The sequence below is a fragment of the Kogia breviceps genome, chromosome 10 (assembly GCF_026419965.1).
Source record: "Kogia breviceps isolate mKogBre1 chromosome 10, mKogBre1 haplotype 1, whole genome shotgun sequence".
NCBI classification, from domain to species: domain Eukaryota; kingdom Metazoa; phylum Chordata; class Mammalia; order Artiodactyla; family Physeteridae; genus Kogia; species Kogia breviceps.
In genome coordinates, this window is record NC_081319.1 from 68,705,583 (window position 1) to 68,724,099 (window position 18,517).

General features: G+C 47.6%; 1 protein-coding gene across 1 annotated transcript in view; it reads left to right on the top strand.

Annotated features, from left to right (window-relative positions):
• The first annotated feature begins 14,166 nt into the window (after positions 1–14,166).
• Positions 14,167–18,517, top strand: part of PACSIN1 (protein kinase C and casein kinase substrate in neurons 1) — a 64,473-nt gene continuing 60,122 nt past the window's right edge. Inside the window, exon 1 of the mRNA XM_067006047.1 lies at positions 14,167–14,759. The gene's annotated coding sequence lies outside the window, so the exon portion shown is untranslated. The remainder of the gene's footprint in view (positions 14,760–18,517) is intronic.

Here is an 18,517-nt window from a genome sequence, read left to right on the forward strand (position 1 = left end):
TCCACTCATATGAAGTACCTGAAGTAGTCAAAATTATAGGAACAGAAAATAGAATGGTGGTTGCCAAGGGCTGGGGGAGAGGAGAAGGGGAATTAGCATTTAATAGTTATAGTTTCAGTTTTGTTTTGTTTTTTTTAAGAGTTTCAGTTTTGCAAGATGAAAAAGTTCTCGAGATCTATTGCACAACAATGTAAATATACTTAACATGACTGAACTGTACACTAAAAACTAGTTAAGATGGTAAATTTAATATTATGTGTGTGTGTGTTTTTACCACAACTTTTTTAAAAAAGGGAACTCATTTACATTTGGAAATGCAAACATTAAAAAAAAAAAAGGCAAATTCCTGGGCTTTGCCAGACCTCTAGAATCATAATCCCTACAGAAGAGGTTCAGGAAGCTGCTTTTTAAACAAGTCCTCAAGTAATGCTTAAGCCCAGTAATATTTCTTGTCTTAGATGTCGTCGTACTTAAGAAAACAGGCCCTAGCGCTTCCCTGGTGGTGCAGTGCTTAAGAATCCGCTTGCTAATTCAGGTGACACCAGTTCAAGCCCTGGTCCGGGAAGATCCCATACGCCGAGGAGCAACTAAGCGCATGAGCCACAACTACTGAGCTTGTGCTCTGGAGGATGAGGGCCACAGCTACTGAGCCTGCGCACCTAGAGCCCATGCTCTGCAACAGGGGAAGCCACCACAGTAAGAAGCCAGCACACCACAACAAAGAGTAGCCCCGGGGCTTCCCTGGAGGCACAGTGGTTGAGAATCTGCCTGCCAATGCAGGGGACACGGGTTTGAGCCCTGGTCTGAGAGGATCCCACATGCCACGGGACAACTAGTCCCATGAGCCACAACTACTGAGCCTGCGCATCTGGAGCTTGTGCTCCACCACAAGAGAGGCTGTGACAGTGAGAGGCCCGCGCACCGCAATGAAGAGTGGCCCCCGCTCGCCGCAACTAGAGAAAGCCTGCGCACAGCAACTAAGACCCAACTCAGCCAAAAATAATTAATTAATTTTTTAAAAAAAGAAAACAGACCCTGAAATCAAACTGTTGGGCAACTAAAGCAACCCTAGAAAAACAACTTGTCCTCTCTGTGCCTTAGTTTTCTCATCTGCATAATGGGACTCACAGATAGGAGTGCTGTAAGGATTAGATTAGTTAATAGTCACAAAACATTTGATTCATGCATATATCATGATTATCAAAAATCGAGTGCCTCCTTTTGCCCGAAGGGAACTGAGGCCCAGAGTGGGGAGATGCCTGGTCTAAGCCCACCCCCGAATCTGGCACCAGAGCCAGGAGGAGGACATGGCTCCCAGGCCACAGTCACATGTGCCTCAGTCCCTGGAGTCCAGGCCCAGGGACCTGGGGTCCGCAGCTCCTTCCTTGACTCGATGCATTGCAGGTGGGGTGAAGGGGACAAAGCGGGGTGAGGGGAACTGATGGGGCTCAGTGCCTCTATGTCCTGCCCAGCCTCCCTCCCCTTAGGGCTACTGCAGATTCAGCTGTCTGAGACAGGAACCCAGAGGCAGAGATGAGTGAAAGAAGGGAGAGGGACTCTTTTCTGCAGCAAGTGCCACACTCTCCTTCCCAGTACAGATCCCAAGTTTCCAGGAAAAAAATCCTTCCCTTCAGGAGGTGGAGGTGCCTACTCAAATATCAGAGCAATTTTATGGAGCATCGACGCTAGTCAGTCGATCAGTATTGCTAATCTTTCTGACAACACAGCAAAGTGAGCTGAGCTGTTCGCTCCATTTCTCAGATGGGAAAGCTGAGCCCTGGGGGATCAGCCCGGGTCCAGGCTCACTCTCACACTGCCAGCATGTGGCAGGGCCAGGGTGAGGGCTTAGGACAACCTGGGCCCAAGGCTGTGCAGGCTTCTCCTGGACAGGCCAGGGGGGCCTCAAAGAGGTAAGAAAAGGGGCTTCATGATAAACAGATTCAGTGCAATCCCTGTTAAGAGCCCAATAGTGTTTTTTACAGAAATAGAAAAGCTCATCATAAAATTCATATGGAATCTCAAGTGACTCCGAATAGACAAAACAACATTGAAAAAGGTCAGAGTTGGAGATCTCACACTTCCTGAGTTCAAAACATACTATGAAGTAACAGTAATCAAGATGGTATGGTACTGGTATAAAGACAGACATAGAGACAAATGGAACAGAATAGAGAGCCCAGAAATAAACACTTGTGGATATGGCCAAATGATTTCTGACAAGGGTACCAAGACTATGCAATAGGGAAAGGACAGTCTCTTTAACAAATGGCATTGGGAAAACTGGATATCCACACACCAAGGAATGAAGTTGGACCCTTACCTAACACCATGTACAAAAATTAAATCAAAATGCATCAAAGACCTAAACATAAGAGCTAAAACTAGAAAACTCTTAGAAGAAAACGCAGGGGAAAATCTTCACGACATTGGATTTGGCAATAATTTCTTGGATTTGACACCAAAAGCACAGGCAACAGAAGAAAAAAATAGATAAATTGGACTTCATCAAAATGTAAAACTTTTGGGAATTCCCTGGTGGTCCAGTGGTTAAGACTCGGCACTTCCACTGCTTGCGGCCCGGGTTCAATCCCTGGTCAGGGAACTGAGATCCCACAAGCCACGTGGCACAGCCAAAAAAAAAAAAAAAAATTAAAAACTATCAAGAGAGTAGGGGAGGGAGGGGCAATATTCGGGGAGGGGATTAAGAGGTACAAACTCTTAGGTGTAAAATGAGCTACAAGGATATATCGTACAACATGGGGAATATAGCCAATATTTTATAATAACTATAAATGGAGTATAACCATTAAAAATTGTGAATCGTTATATTTTATACCTGTAACATGTAATATTACTGTATAAGAAATATACTTCAATAAAGAATTTTAAAACATTTTTTAATTTAAAAAGAGTAGGGGAAAAATCTGACTGGTTTTTGCCATTTTTCACTGATATAATTCACATAACATAATAAATTATATGAGATAATTCACATAACATAAAATGCACCATTTTAAAGCATATAATTCAGTAGCATTTAGCATATTCAGAATGTTGTGCAACCATCACTACTGCCGAATTCCAGAACATTTCCATCACTCCAAAAAGAAATCCCATACCCTTTAGCCGTTATTTCCTCTTCACTCCTCTCCTCATCCCCTGGCAACCACTGATCTACTTTCTGTCTCTATGAATTTGTCAATTGACCTTATTTTTTTAATATAAAATTTTAATTAGATTTATTTCCATTGTCAATTTTCATTGAGAAAATATTTTCCAGAGTAAATGGTATTAACACAAGATCAGTTTTTGAGCAATTTTCTACAGCATGCAGTAAAAAATTTTCCATTTTGATTTTTACCATGCTGAGATTATTGTCATTGGGATTCATTCTTTTCTAGTCATTAAAAAAATTCCATATGATGTATTGCCTTATTTTTTTTTTCCTGGGGGAGAGTACATATTAAGTTCCACTGTTTAGAGGTCTTGCAATTGTGAGTTTTCTCTGTGGTTGTATTGCAACTAAGTGTAATTTCCCCGATCAAATTTTGCAGATGTGAATTTTGTCAAGTTTTGACATGCTGATGATTTCTCAGAACATTCACTGACCTCCCTTACAAAGAATATGCCATCTCGAACTCTTGAACCCCTGCTATTCTTCATAGCACTATCACCACCTGACATTATTTTATATTTATTTGTGTATATGCTTATCATCTATCTTCCTACCAGACTGTGAGTTCCATAAAGGTGAGAATTTTGACTGTCTTATTCATGACTGTGTTCCCAGCACCCAGAACAGTGCATGGGTCACAGTAGGCCCTCAATAAATGGAATGAAGGAAAAAATGAAGTATGGCTTGGATAGAATGCTACCAATCTGTATTTGTGTCTTAGTTAGTCTATGAGTAAAATCACAACGAACTTTATTAGATAGAGAGAGAGAAATGACGCAGGATGGAGAAGGGTCCAGGGCCCACATGATGGGGCCAAACCATCCCACTCCACACTGAGGATGGGCCAAGTCCCAAGGATCTTCCAATATTCCCAGGGAGACAGATAACCAACAGAGCAGCCTCCGCTCCACTGGTTGCTATTAGTTGCTATCCACTGCCCTGCACCCAGCCACCCAATTCTCTTCTGGGGAGGTAACCACTCTTTCCAGGTCCTTGTGTCCTGCCAGAAACACCCTCTGTATTTACAAGCAAATATGGATATATATTCTTCCACCGTCACTATGAACATATATATAGGCATGTAGTGACTATACGCACAGCTTTGCACCTTGCTTTTTCCTCTTGAAGCAGATATTTGGTGACTGTTTCATACCAGAATGTTAAGGACTGCCTCATTCTTTTTTTTTTAATCACTACCTAACATTATATTTTCTATTTGTAGTTCTTTTTTGAATTTTATTTTATTTATTTTTTAATACAGCAGTTTCTTATTAGTTATCCATTTTATACATGTTAGTGTATATATGTCAATCTCAATCTCCCAATTCATCACACCACCCCCCCACCCCAACCCCGCCACTTTCCCCCCTTGGTATCCATACATTTGTTCTCTACATCTGTGTCTCTATTTCTGCCTTGCAAACCAGTTCATCTGTACCATTTTTCCAGGTTGCACATATATGCGTTAATATACGATATTTGTTTTTCTCTTTCTGACTTACTTCACTCTGTATGACAGTCTCTAGATCCATCCACACCTCTACAAATGACCCAGTTTCGTTCCTTTTATGGCTGAGTAATATTCCATTGTATATATGTACCACATCTTCTTTATCCGTTCATCTGTAGATGGGCATTTAGGCTGCTTCCATGACCTGGCTATTGTAAATAGTGCTGCAATGAACATTGGGGTGCATGTGTCTTTTTGAATTATGGTATTCTCTGGGTATATGCCCAGTAGTGGGATTGCTGGGTCATATGGCAATTCTATTTTTAGTTTTTTAAGGAACTTCCATACTGTTCTCCATAGTGGCTGTATCAATTTACATTCCCACCAACAGTGCAAGAGGGTTCCCTTTTCTCCACACCCTCTCCAGCATTTGTTGTTTATAGATTTTCTGATGATGCCCATTCTAACTGGTGTGAGGTGATACCTCATTGTAGTTTTGATTTGCATTTCTCTAATAATTAGTGATGTGTCGAGCAGCTTTTCATGTGCTTCTTGGCCATCTGTATGTCTTCTTTGGAGAAATGTCTATTTAGGTCTTCTGCCCATTTTGGGATTGAGTTGTTTGTCTTTTTAATATTGAGCTGCATGAGCTGTTTATATATTTTGGAGATTAATCCTTTGTTGATTCATTTGCAAATAATTTCTCTCATTCTGAGGGTTGTCTTTTCGTCTTGTTTATGGTTTCCTTTATTGTGCAAAAGCTTTTAAGTTTAATTAGGTCCCATTTGCTTATTTTTGTTTTTATTTCCATTACTCTAGGAGGTGGATCAAAAAAGATTCTGCGGGCTTCCCTGGTGGTACAGTGGTTAAGAATCCGCCTGCCGATGCAGGGGACACGGGTTCGTGCCCCGGTCCGGGAAGATCCCACATGTCGCGGAGCGGCTGGGCCCGTGAGTCATGGCCACTGAGCCTGAGCGTCCGGAGCCTGTGCTCCGCAACGGGAGAGGCCACAACAGTGAGAGGCCCGCTTAACCCAAAACAAAACCCTAAACAAAACAAAACAAAAAGATCCTGCTGTGATTTATGTCAAAGAGTGTTCTTCCTATGTTTTCCTCTAAGAGTTTTATAGTGTCCAGTCTTACATTTAGGTCTCTAATCCATTTTGAGCTTATTTTTGTGTATGGTGTTAGGGAGTGTTCTAATTTCACTCTTTTACATGTAGCTGTCCAGTTTTCCCAGCACCACTCAGTGAAGGGACTGTCTTTTATCCATTTTATACGCTTGCCTCCTTTGTCATAGATTAGTTGACCATAGGTGTGTGGGTTTATTTCTGAGCTTTCTATCCGGTTCCATTGATCTATATTTCTGTTTTTGTGCTGGTACTATATTGTCTTGATTACTGTAGCTTTGTGGTATAGTCTGAAGTCAGGATCTGATTTCTCCAGCTCCGTTTTTTTCCCTCAAGACTGCTTTGGCTATTTGGGGTCTTTTGTGTCTCCATACAAATTTTAAGATTTTTTTGTTCTAGTTCTGTAAAAAATGCTATTGGTAATTTGATAGGGATTGCATTGAATCTGTAGATTGCTTTGGGTAGTAGAGTCATTTTCACAATATTGATTCTTCCAATCCAAGAACATGGTATCTCTCTCCATCTGTTGGTATCATCTTTAATTTCTTTCATCAGTGTCTTATAGTTTTCTGCATACAGGTCTTTTGTCTCCTTAGGTAGGTTTATTCCTAGGTATTTTATTCTTTTTGTTGCAATGGTAAATGGGAGTGTTTCCTTAATTTCTCTTTCAGATTTTTCATCATTAGTGTATAGGAATGCAAGAGATTTCTGTGCATTAATTTTGTATCCTGCTACTTTACCAAATTCATTAATTAGCTCTAGTAGTTTTCTGGTAGCATCTTTAGGATTCTCTATGTATAATATCATGTCATCTGCAAACAGTGACAGTTTTACTTCTTGTTTTCCAATTTGTATTCCTTTTATTTCTTTTTCTTCTATGATTGCCATGGCTGACTTCCAAAACTCTGTTGAATAATAGTGGTGAGAGTGGACATCTTTGTCCACTAAAGAATGCTTTCAGTTTTTCACCATTGAGAATGATGTTTGCTGTGGGTTTGTCATATATGGTTTTTATTATGTTGAGGTAGTTTCCCTCTATGCCCACTTTCTGGAGAGATTTTATCATAAATGGGTGTTGAATTTTGTCAGAAGCTTTTTCTGCATCACTTTTTTGCGCATTCTTTTTTAAAAAAATTTATTAATTTATTAATTTATTTATTTTTGGCTGCATTGGGTCCTCATTGCTGCTCGCAAGCTTTTCTCTAGCTGTCCCAAGTGGGGCCACTCCCCACTGCAGTGCATGGGTCTCTCAATTCGGTGGCTTCTCTTGTTGCAGAGCACAGGCTCTAGGCATGCGGGCTTCGGTAGTTGTGGTGTACGGGCTTAGTTGCTCCGTGGCATATGGAATACTCCTGGACCAGGGTTCGAACTTGTGTTCCCTGCATTGGCAGGCGGATTCTTAACCCCTGTGCCACCAGGGAAGTCCTCATTCTTTTTTATCAGCTGCATAATATTCCACTGCATGGCTGCACCATGATGTGTCTAAGAAACCAGCCATGGGGGGACTCAGGTGGTTTGCAGTCTTCACTCTAACACACTATGCCATGATGCATCCCCATTGTGTTGGTGCGGAAACTGAGATCTGAGAGGCAAAGTGTCCCACCCCAGGCCACGTGGTGAGTTTGTGGCAGAACCAGGATCAGATGGCAGTGCCCAGCCCTACACCCCATGATGTATTCCCATCTCATCTGGGTTTGGGCGTCCTGGTTCTGGGACAGGGAGGAGCTGGCATGAAAAGGGATGGGGGCCAGAGGGTGATGGTGTTGAGAAGGCAAATGTACCAGAGCTGTTGTTTTCTTCTCCTTGGTCTAACACTTGGCTGCATGAGGAAGGAGAAACAGGAGGAAGGAAGACCCCAGGCTCTCAGACTGAAAAGAAGCAAAGCAGAGACCATGGGCTGGAGCAGTGCTTTGCAGAAGTGAGCCTCGTGGCAGTGCTTTTGATTGACCTCATTTTCTCCTTCAGGTGAGGTTTGCTTTGGAGGAAGTGGAAGCTGAAACACTGCCCAGGATTGGAGAGGAACTCAGCCCTACAATTGAGGAGTCCCAGGATCAAGACCCAGGACAGCCACTGACTCACGGGATCTAGTCACCCAGACTCTCTGGGCCTGGAAGTGTGGGCTTTGACCCAATGGGCCTCTCCTGTCACAAGATCCAGGTTCTGGAGCCACCAGGGATAGGTTCCAATGCCAACACAATCGAGCTTCCTTGACAAGTCTCATTTCCTCATCAAAAAAAGTAGGAGTCAAAGTAATGCTGGGTGCGGTAAGAGTCCAATGGAACAATGTATATGGAAGCCCTTGGAAAAACTAAAAATCAACACATCATACAGATTCCCTTCCCCCCAGGTATTAATTCTGAAGCTGATATTACAAATGCTGAACTCTGCTCACAACCACGTCTTCAATATAAAAGATTATTATGAAAAAAACCAGATTATTATGAGCAAACCACATCTTTTTGTTGTTCAGGACACAGAAACTAAAAACCAAACCAAACGCAAATACAAAATCTATGTTGAACTCGGCACCCAGCATCTGCTTAGGTATTCTGCCTGCATTTAAGGTATAATGCCACTAGGTGGCGATAGTGTGCAGGCCCTGAAGTCTATTCCAGAGCAGATTCCCTAAGGATCATCTGAAATGTCCTTCCTTTTTAGACGTTGAGCAGCTTCACCAAAGGACCCGCTGAGCCTCAGTTTTCTCATCTGTAAAATGGGGATAATAGTACTAAGATCATGTAAAATCCTCCTGTGCCTAGTAAGACACTCAGTAAATGTCTGCTTCTTTCCTAGCTGAGTGATTATGAGCCTGGCTTTTGGAACCAGAAAGCCTGGGTTTGAATCCCAGCTCCACTATTTACCATCTGTGTGACCTTGGGCAAATTACCTAGCCTCTCGGGCCTTAGTTTCCTTGTTGGTAAATGGGGCTAGTAATCGTAGTTTATATGTGTAAGGTGCTTACAAGTGCCTGGTCCAAGAAAAGTGCTTTGAGTTTGCCATTGTCTATGTATGTGCTGGGGTGAACCCTCTCTCAAGCACAGTCTGGGTCCTAATCCTGGGCACTTCCTAAGATTCAGTGCCTTGTCAAGATCATGTCTTCAGGGCTTTTTAAAACCCCCTGGCATCAGTCATGGACAGAGAAAGCCACAATTCCAAGACTCCTAATACCCTGGTCTCCAGATTCAAGGTACAGCTGGCAACAGCCTCTGTCCACCAGGCAGGTGATAGAAACCAATTTGCAAGTGTGAAGCCAGCTGGTGGGAAGACAAGGAGGGGGCCGAAGGGGCTGTGAGGCTCTTTTAAAGTAATTAATCGGGCTTCCCTGGTGGCGCAGTGGTTGAGAGTCCGCCTGCCAATGCCGGGGACGTGGGTTCGTGCCCCAGTCTGGGAAGATCCCACATGCCGCAGAGCGGCTGGGCCCGTGAGCCATGGTCGCTGAGCCTGCGCGTCCGGAGCCTGTGCTCCGCAACGGGAGAGGCCACAGCAGTGAGAGGCACGCGTACCGCAAAAAAAAAAAAAAAAAAAAAAAAGTGATTAATTAATTTCTTGGCTGCGTTGGGTCTCCGTCGCTGCACGCGGGCCCCCTCCAGCTGCGAGGAGCGGGGGCCACTCCATGCGGTGCATGAGCGTCTCATTGCAGTGGCCTCCCCGCGTTGCGGAGCACAGGCTCCAGGCACACGGGCTCCAGAGCGCAGGCTCAGCAGTTGTGGCACACGGGCCCAGTTGCTCCGTGGCACGTGGGATCCTCCCGGACCAGGGCTCCATGCCATGTCCCCTGCATTGGCAGGCGGATTCTCAACCACTGTGCCACCAATGAAGCCCTGTGAGGCTCTTTTTAAAGTACTTTTGTTCCTTGGGGGTGTGCTGCTCACCTCTGTGCCTACTGCTGGGAGGCAGAGAAAATGAAACACCCTGGGGCTACTGGGCCAATCACTTTCCCGCTGGGTCAGGCCTCACCTCCATGCAGATTTTCAGGGGAGGTAGAGGAATCTGGTGAAGACAGCACCTGACCGGAAGTCAGATCTGTTTTTAGCCCAGCTCTGTTAAGGATGTGCTGTGTGACCTTGAAAGAGCCACTTTTCCTCTTTGGGCTTCAGTCCTGCTCTGCCCAAATTGGGACACACTCCCTGCCCTTCCTTTCCAACCAGAGATACCGTGAGAATAGAGGAACTCCTCAAAACGTCACCTCCTCCTTGAAGCCTTCCATATCAGACAGAACAAAAGGGAATTGAAATCCTCCCCACCTCCTTCCATCTCTCCCAGGCTAAACATGCAATATTAACCACCAATTTGCTCATTGATTGATTGATTCCACATGCATGTTCAATGCTGGTCTGCCCTCCTGTCTACATGTCCTTTCTGTCTTGTCTGCAAAATTCCTCTGAAGTGGGCTGTGCCTGCCTCCTTGCTCTGAATGGCATGGAGAGTCTAACAGAGGAGGCCTCTGACTGAGGGATGGCTCGGGGCTCCAGGTGAGAAACGAAGGTCCCATGGAATCCCAGATCAGAACTTAATGAGGGCTTCCCTGGTGGTACAATGGTTAAGAATCTACCTGCCAATGCAAGGGACACAGGTTTGAGCCCTGGCCCGGGAAGATCCCACATGCCGCGGAGCAACTAAGCCCGTGCGCCACAACTACTGAGACTGAGCTCTAGAGCCCGCAAGCCACAACTACTGAGCCCACGTGCCACAACTACTGAAGCCTGCGTTCCTAGAGCCCGTGCTCTGCAACAAAAGAAGCCACGACAATGAGAAGCCAGCGCACCGCAACGAAGAGTAGCCCCCGCTCACAGCAACTAGAGAAAGCTGGTACAAACCAACAAAGACCCAACACAGCCAAAAATAAATAAATAAATAAGTAAATTTATTTTTTAAAAAAAGAACTTAATGAGACTGAGAAAAGTAAGTTTTGGGGGAGATCAGAGATGGGAAAAGCGCTTTGAAAAGTGAAGAGGGGATTCCCTGGTGGTCCAGTGGTTAGGACTCTGGGCTCTCACTGCCGAGGGCTGGCGTTCAATCTCTGATTGGGGAACTAAGATCCTGCAAGCTGTGCAGTGCAGCCAAAATAAAAAAGAAAGAAAAAGTAAAAGAAAAAAAAGTGAAAGTGAAAAGAACTATGAAAATGGGAGAAAGTCTTAGTCTCTGGACAAGGGCACAAAACAATAAGACAGGGAGATGGGGAGGGGGGTTAGTTTAGCTTTGATAAACGCTAAGTTTTGCAGTCAGAAAATCTAGAAGGAAGCTAGTTTAATTTTAGGAAGCATGGAAGTTCTGTGTCAGTTTCCAAAATAACATTTTATTTTGGATTACACATGGGCAAGGCATGTGTGTGTGTGTGTGTGTGTGTGTGTGTATGTGTGCTTTCCACTCTCATTTTTTTCAGGGCTTGGGGCTGCTAAGGTCTTAATTCAATGCTAGGCATACCTCAACTTCAAATGGAGTAAGTCCAGCTCTTCTGCCCCATCACCCCCTCTCCCCACCACCTACCCCCTCTCTCTATCATCTGCCTAATCAGGTCTCCCCCTCCAAGATGCACCCCATGACGGCCCCAAACTGGTCCAGTTTCTGTGAACCTCCAGTCTCCAGCCTCTCTGAGCGCTTTGAATTATGACCCCATCAGCTGTGAATATCTGCGCCCTTCCTGCTCTTGCCATCATCCCCCAAATGCCCGGCTGCCAAGGGACATTGGGTGTCCTGTGTTTTGGACTTCACTGCCTTTTCAAAACTTACCCCTCAAGGGCTCCATTCCATCTACACCAAAGCCCCGGATGACACATGTATAGTAGGGAAGGGGCAGATATTCTAGTCTTTCCATCCTGGATTGCACTTTAAGACCCTCTTGGGGAATTAGCCTCTCACAGAAAGAATGTTCTGTCTGGGACTTCCCTGGTGGTCCAGTGGTTAAGACTCCGCGCTCCCAACGCAAGGGGCACAGGTTCAGGGAACTAAGATCCCACATGCTACACTGTACAGCCAAAAAAAAAAAAAAAGTTCTGTCTAACAGGGGAATTTTGTAGCACTGGAGGAGACCAAAAGGGAGAGATTTACTATCACTAACATGTAGTTAGTGATAATATAATCGACACCAATAACTGCACAACTGTTAGGTTCCAGGCACTATGCTAGGTGCATTACATTCTTTATCTAATTCCAACAACCCTATAAGGCAATTGTAATTATCATCATAATAAAGACAACAAAATTAACCGAGTACTTACATACTAAGCAGTTCACCTGGATTGTCTTGTATAATACATAACCTGTGAGGTAGGTGCTATTGCTGTTCCATTTTCCAAACGAGGGAACCAAGGCATAGATCAGTTAAGTAAGTTGTCACACAGCTATTAAAATAAGGGGTCCGAACCTCAGAGAGGTTAAGTAACATGCCCATCTTTACCCAGCAAACAAGCAACGGAGAAAAGTCTATGTTTTCTTTTTTTTTAAATTAATGAATCTATTTATTTATTTATTTTTGGCTGTGTTGGGTCTTCATTGCTGCTCACAGGCTTTCTCTAGTTGCGGCAAGTGGGGGCTACTCTTTGTTGCGGTGCACGGGCTTCTCATTGCTGTGGCTTCTCTTGCTGTGGAGCACGGGTTCTAGGCACGTGGACTTCAGTAGTTGTGGCACGCAGGCTCAGTAGTTGTGGCTCGCGGGCTCTAGAGCGCAGGCTCAGTAGTTGTGGTGCATGGGCTTAGTTGCTCTGCGGCATGTGGGAACTTCCTGGACCAGGGCTCGAATCCATGTCCCCTGCATTGGCAGGTGGATTCTTAATCACTGCGCCACCAGGGAAGTCCCAAAAGTCTGTTTTCCCCACTACGTGCTCACCATGCCTCCTCCTGGGGCAATGGAAAATGCCAGGTTGAGGAGAGGGCAGCTGGGACCAAGAACTGCTGGGGTGGAGATAGGGGTGGGACTTTGTCAGCTCCAGACATCAGCATACTCCTGACACAGAGGTTGTCCAGAAATGCTCCAGAACCCCAGCTCCATCCACCTGCCAAAAGTCCCTGGCTTTGCTGGCCTCTCCCAGTAATCCTTCCCTGCCTCTTGCCCATCTGGCTCATTAGAATCACAGCTATTGTTCAGCACCCCATTGGAATGCTGCCTCCTCCAGGAAGCCTCCTGGATGGCTTTAAGCCAGAGCCATCTGACCTTCTCCGGAACATTGTCCACTCACTTGGCTGTCCTGTTCATCCTTGGGGTAGGTACTGCCATCTGGCCTCCCCCATCAGGTACTGAGTTCCTTTAGACTCTAACACCTAACACTTGATCAGTGCTCAGAGAATTCTTTTTGAAGGAATACAAGCTGCACTGGGGGCTCCCCTGGGTCACTGGGGTCACGAATTTCAGTGCCTCTGGTGAGGGGTGATGGAGAGGGAGGGTAGGAAATACAAATGTGTGACAAGCCCAGGTGCAGACATGAGCGAGTGGTAAGCTCTGTGGCAAACTAGAGTCTGCATGCTCCCCTGAGGGGCTTACCATCAGATTCAGTCAAGCCCACTCCCCACAGATGGCTGGGACCTATTCTCGCCCTGACCACCCTCACTTTCATTCCCTTTCTCTAGCTTTATTTTCCTACTTTGTGTATATCACTTTAAAGCATACACTACATACTATTTACTATATTTAACACCTGTCTTCCCTCACAATGTGAAGTACCTATGGGCAGAGATTTTGCTTTTTCTTCCCCTGATGGTTAGCATTTTTTAGCAATAAAGTATTTTCGAGTAATTTTTATTGGAGTATAGTTGATCTACAATGTTGTGTTAGTTTCTTCTGTACAGCAAAGTGAATCAGTTATACATATACATATATCCACTTTTTTTTAAGATTCTTTTCCCATATGGGTCATTACGGAGTATTGAATAGAGTTCCCTGTGCTCTACAGTATAGGTTCTTATTAGTTACCTATTTTATATAGTAATGCGTACATGTCAATCCCAATCTCCCCATTTTGTCTGCTTTGTACTCTGGTGCAGTCCAACCTCTCATCAGTGCCCTGCACAAAGTAGGCTCTCAACAGATAAGTGTTGAATAAATCCTATTTATAAATCCAAGACAGTTCTTTGCAAGTCTGCAGTGAACAGAGCTTCCCCAGGGCTCCCTGCAGTGTCCAGGCTTCCGGAAGCATTCAGGGTTCAAGGCAGGAAGGGTGAAGGCTTTGGGGGTCACAACAAACGAGCCCCACAAAGAGCCCTCAGGAGGTAGCCTGGTTTGTCTTGGTGACAGCAGGGCCAGCTAGAAGCAGGGCAGGAGGGTTAGTGACTACCCTGGGGTCAATGGGGCATTTCTGGGCGAAGCTGATGTGGGGTGGGGGAGGTTATGGGTGGGATGGTGGTGGAGGAGGGGCCCTAACTCCAGAGCACCCCCCCCCAAACACACTCGCGCCAGACGTACCCACCATACATGCCCCCGCATGTACCAGAAGACGCAGGATTAAGAGAGGGCAGAAACAGATGGGGCCGGAAGAATGTCCTAAAAAGTGGGGAAAGGGCAAAGAGGGGGAGGGGAGAGACACCCCGGAGTCTACGGTGCTCCCGCAGGAGGGCTGGGGAGGAGGCTGCAAGGGAGGTGCTCTCTGCACCCGCCCGCCGCAGAGCTCTTCTGCTCCCGCACCACCGAGCACCCCCTCGGAGGAGGGCGCCGGCCTGCGAGCTGGGGGGGCTGTGTTTCTCCCCGCCTCCGCCCCCGCACCTCCTAAGCAGGTTGCAGCCGCCTCAGCAGCCGCGGCGCTTTCACCTGCGCAGCCCTGCGCCGCGCCGCCATTGGCTCGCTAAAAATGCCTCGCTAATCTGCGCCCATCTGTGCGCGCCTCCTCCCTCCGCCTCCCCCTCCTCCGCGGCTCTGACCTTCCTCCTTAGCGCAGCCCCGGCGAGATCTGGAGGGACGCGGCGACGGCGGCGCAGCCTCTCTTCCCCCGGGAAGTCGTCCGGGCTTGAGGCCGGGTCCCAGACGCCCCGTTTGGCCCCGCGGCGCCGCGGATGGTGCCGGGCGCGCCTTCCCCCAGGTAGGAGGTCTAGCCCTTGGCTACAGGGTGGGGAGGGAGGGCTCCAGTCACGGGGTGCGCGTGTGCGGTGGGCGCAGAGACTGACAGGGGAGAATTGGACAGTTACCTGAAGAGAGGTGAGCGCGCGGCCGGGGGTGCTTTGCAAACGCCGGGGTTCGCGGGCATTACCCGGGCAGTATCAGGCTGTCCCTGCGCTGGGGCCCCTGGGAGAGGGACCTGGCGGAGACCTTTACCTGGGGGAAAACGCAGGAAATAGGTTCCTTGGGAAGGTGGGACGCACGCCCCGGGTCCTGTCCGAGTCTCTGGCCTGGTTTGTTCCGGTACCAGTAGGGTAGGTCGGCTGATGCCAGCTTGGTGCATAGGCTATTTGTGGACCAGAGTGGGCTGGGGAGAAAGACAGCAGCTGATGCGTGCCCTATGTCCTGTCCGGTTTACAATTAAAGATATTTTCTTCTGTCCGTCTACGCCTTCCCCCACAGTTGGGATGGGAGGGGGGAAAAGGAGCAGGAGGTGACGATGAATGGCCCGCAGATACAGCAGAAGCCAAGGTCTGTCTGGCACTGCCCTCCTCCCCACCCCTGGACCACTTGCTGCCTGTTAGAACTTTCTCTCCTTAGGGGAGACCATGAAGAGATTAAAAGGTCATCAGGGTGTGAGGGACACAGAGGCAAACCACAGAGCTTGGCCAGACCAAACTTAAACCGCCAGCTGCCCCCCACACTCCACTGCCCAGCTCTGCACCCCACGTGCAGTGACACACATGGATGCTTTCCTCTGGGCACAACCATAAATAACTCATGTTGCCCAGGCTCTGGCATGGCGGGTGTGCAAACAGAACTGTCAATGATTTTGGAGGTTCTATCCCTCACCCACCTGGCCTGTCTATAAGCCACTCACAAGCCCCCCCTTCCTGATACCCCAGGTGAGATCCTTGCCTCCTGCCCTGCATTCTCCAGCCTAGCCTGCCTTGTGGCTTGGTTATTTATGCCTTGTCTGTTGCCCACTACACTGGAAGTGCTTTAGGGTAGGAATGTGACTGATTTATCTGTCATCACCCCTGCACCTGACCAGGGTCTGGCACCAAGTAAACGTGGGATGAGTGAATGAATCAACCTGAACTCTGAAAAATAGCTGGCAACCTGAAGGAGGAGAGTGAGCCTCATTTTGAGCTTTCCTCCCATCCCCCAAGACCGAAGAACTACCCAAAACAGACACTCCCATTCAGGCCCTTCCTGGGCCTAGAAGTGATGGGCATCTATGGCATTCAGAGATAAACATTGCAGTCCTGAGGGCTCCAAAGGGTCTTTTGGGGCCCCTGGTATGAGTCCCTGGCTGGTCCAGGCTTGGTGGAAGGCCCTGGTGAAGGTTTGGCTTTCCTCAGGCCCCCAGGTTGGCACTTTTCTCCTGGGGTGCTAAGCTCACTCCAGGGTCTCTGTCTCTTCCCAGCCCTTGAGAGGGTCCCGGTCAGCATCAGGGCATCTGTGAGGCCCAAGCCAGATCATCCTCAGCCTCTGAACGCCTCATAGTGAGCTCTGAACAGATCTTAAGATTGTGTGGAGGAGCCGACCCAGGCCAGAAGAGGAGGATGCCAGCAAGGGTTCTGGCCCAGCCACAAGGCTCTGTCTGTGACAGGGACATTCTCAGAGCTTCCCCAGCCCTTGCTGCTCCTTTGACAGCCATGCTGATAAAATATCTGCAAGATGTTCTTATTCTCATCTCACAGAGGGGCAGACTGAGGCCCAGAGAGGGTCAGCAGCAGAGCCAGGGCCAGCACTCAGCTCCTGGCCCCAAGTCCAGTGTTCTCTCCACTGGACTCGAGGGAGCTGGGGTGAGGCCCCAGACCCAGGTCAGAGGGTCCAGTTGTCCTCAGTCCTGTCTGGCTCTGTCCTGGCCCCTAGTAATGGAGAGTAAGGGTGTGTTGCTTCAGGGCTAGTGGGGGGAGGTGGAGGATGGTTTGGTTAGTGCCTGCAAGTGGTTGGCCCTGGGGGCCTTTCGGGGAGGGATACAGTAAAAACAGTAGAAACTAACAGTGCACAGCATCTGCCACGTGTCAGGAGGCAACTATTTTTCGTGAATGGAGTCATTCAGTCTTCACATTAGCCCAATGAGGTAGGTACTACTATTACCCCCATTTTACAGATGAGGAGACTGAGGCACAGAGAGGTCATCTATCCAAGGTCACATGGTTTGAAATTGGAGGAGCTAGGATTTGAGCCTAGGCCCCAGAGTCCATTACTCCCTAATACATTCCCCAATGCAAGAGCAAGAGGGCTGTGGACCTTACTGCTGAGGGCTCATCTCTGTGGAGACACAGGTTTCAGGTACTCTGTGGCTAAAGTCCCCACATGTTAGGTAGTGTGTGCATAATTAAGTGTGACTGTGATGGTTTTGGATGATCAGAATAATAACACCCATAGTAGTGGGGCTCTTTGAGCACCTACTGTGTGGCAGGCAAAAATCTTTATAAGATGCACATCTGAGTCTGTCACTCCCCTGCTCTGCATCCTTCATTGGCTCCCATTGCCTTGAACACAAAGTGCAGTCTCCCTCCAGTGGCCCCGCTGCCCTTTGCAAGCCTGGGCTTCCTCTCCCTTCTCACCCCACCTCTGCCCTCAGCTGCTCTGAACTGCTTTCAGTTCCTCAAATAAATCACACTTCTCTCACCTGCAGGCCTTTGCACAGGCTGATCCCCTGCCTAAAACATGCTCCCTCCCCCTTCCTCCCTACCCATTCTTCCTCACCCTCAGGACTCTGCTGAAACTTTTCTTCCTTCCGGAAGCTTCCATGAATTCCTCCTCCCTACACTTAGCTCACCTCACCTTACACAATATCCTCTCTGGCTTTTCATTCCTTGCACCCACCCCCAGCTGTGGAGTCCTTGGGGGCAGGGTCTGTGTCCTGTTCCCAGAGTCCCCAGTGCCTAGCACACAGTAGCCCAGCTCCTACTTGTGGGATGAGTTAGCAAATATTGGTCCCCCTCATACACTTTCTCTCCCACCAATTTCAGGACTTTTTAGCATTCTCCTCCCAATAGGAGCTAAGGACCCCTTCAGAATTTGCCTATAACACCCCCAGCAAGGATGGGCTGGTGGTGGAAAGCCTTCAGTGCAGAAGTGAAACTGCCTGTGGGCCTGGCAGGACAGGGGAGGCATTGGGGTGGGAGTTGGCTGGTCTGGGGGAAGTACTCCCTGGGGAGGCAGGTAGGAGGGAGGGGGGAGGAGTGGGTGAGTCAGATAGGAGGAGGGCTGCTTGGTTTGGTTTTACATTTTTCTGAAAGAAAAAAAAAGATTTTATTATTGGGTTTTTTTTATTACCAAAGTAATATGTGCCTGTGTGGGAAATCTAGAAAGTACTGGAAAGCCAAATTAGAAAAAACTATTAGCTAGCACCAGATCTACCCACTTGTGGGCACTCTGTGGCTGGTTTCTAGCCAGGGACCTGTGGACTGGAAGGGGGAGGTGGGGACTGGGGTCTGATGGGGCAGGTGAGGGTCCCAGGACTAGGACTTATGCGGGCAGGGGAGTGGTCCTCGGACCTGTGCATAGCAGAAGAAGGAAGCAGGATGGGTAGAAAGAGAAGTGGAGTTCTGGGAATTCCCTGGTGGTCCAGTGATTAGGACTCCTCGCTTCCACTGCAGGGGGCACGGGTTCAATCCCTGGTTGGGGACTAAGATACTGCATACCATGCAGCATGGCCAAAATAAATAAATAAACAGATAGATAGATAGATAGATTTTTTTAAAGTGGAGCTCTGATGCA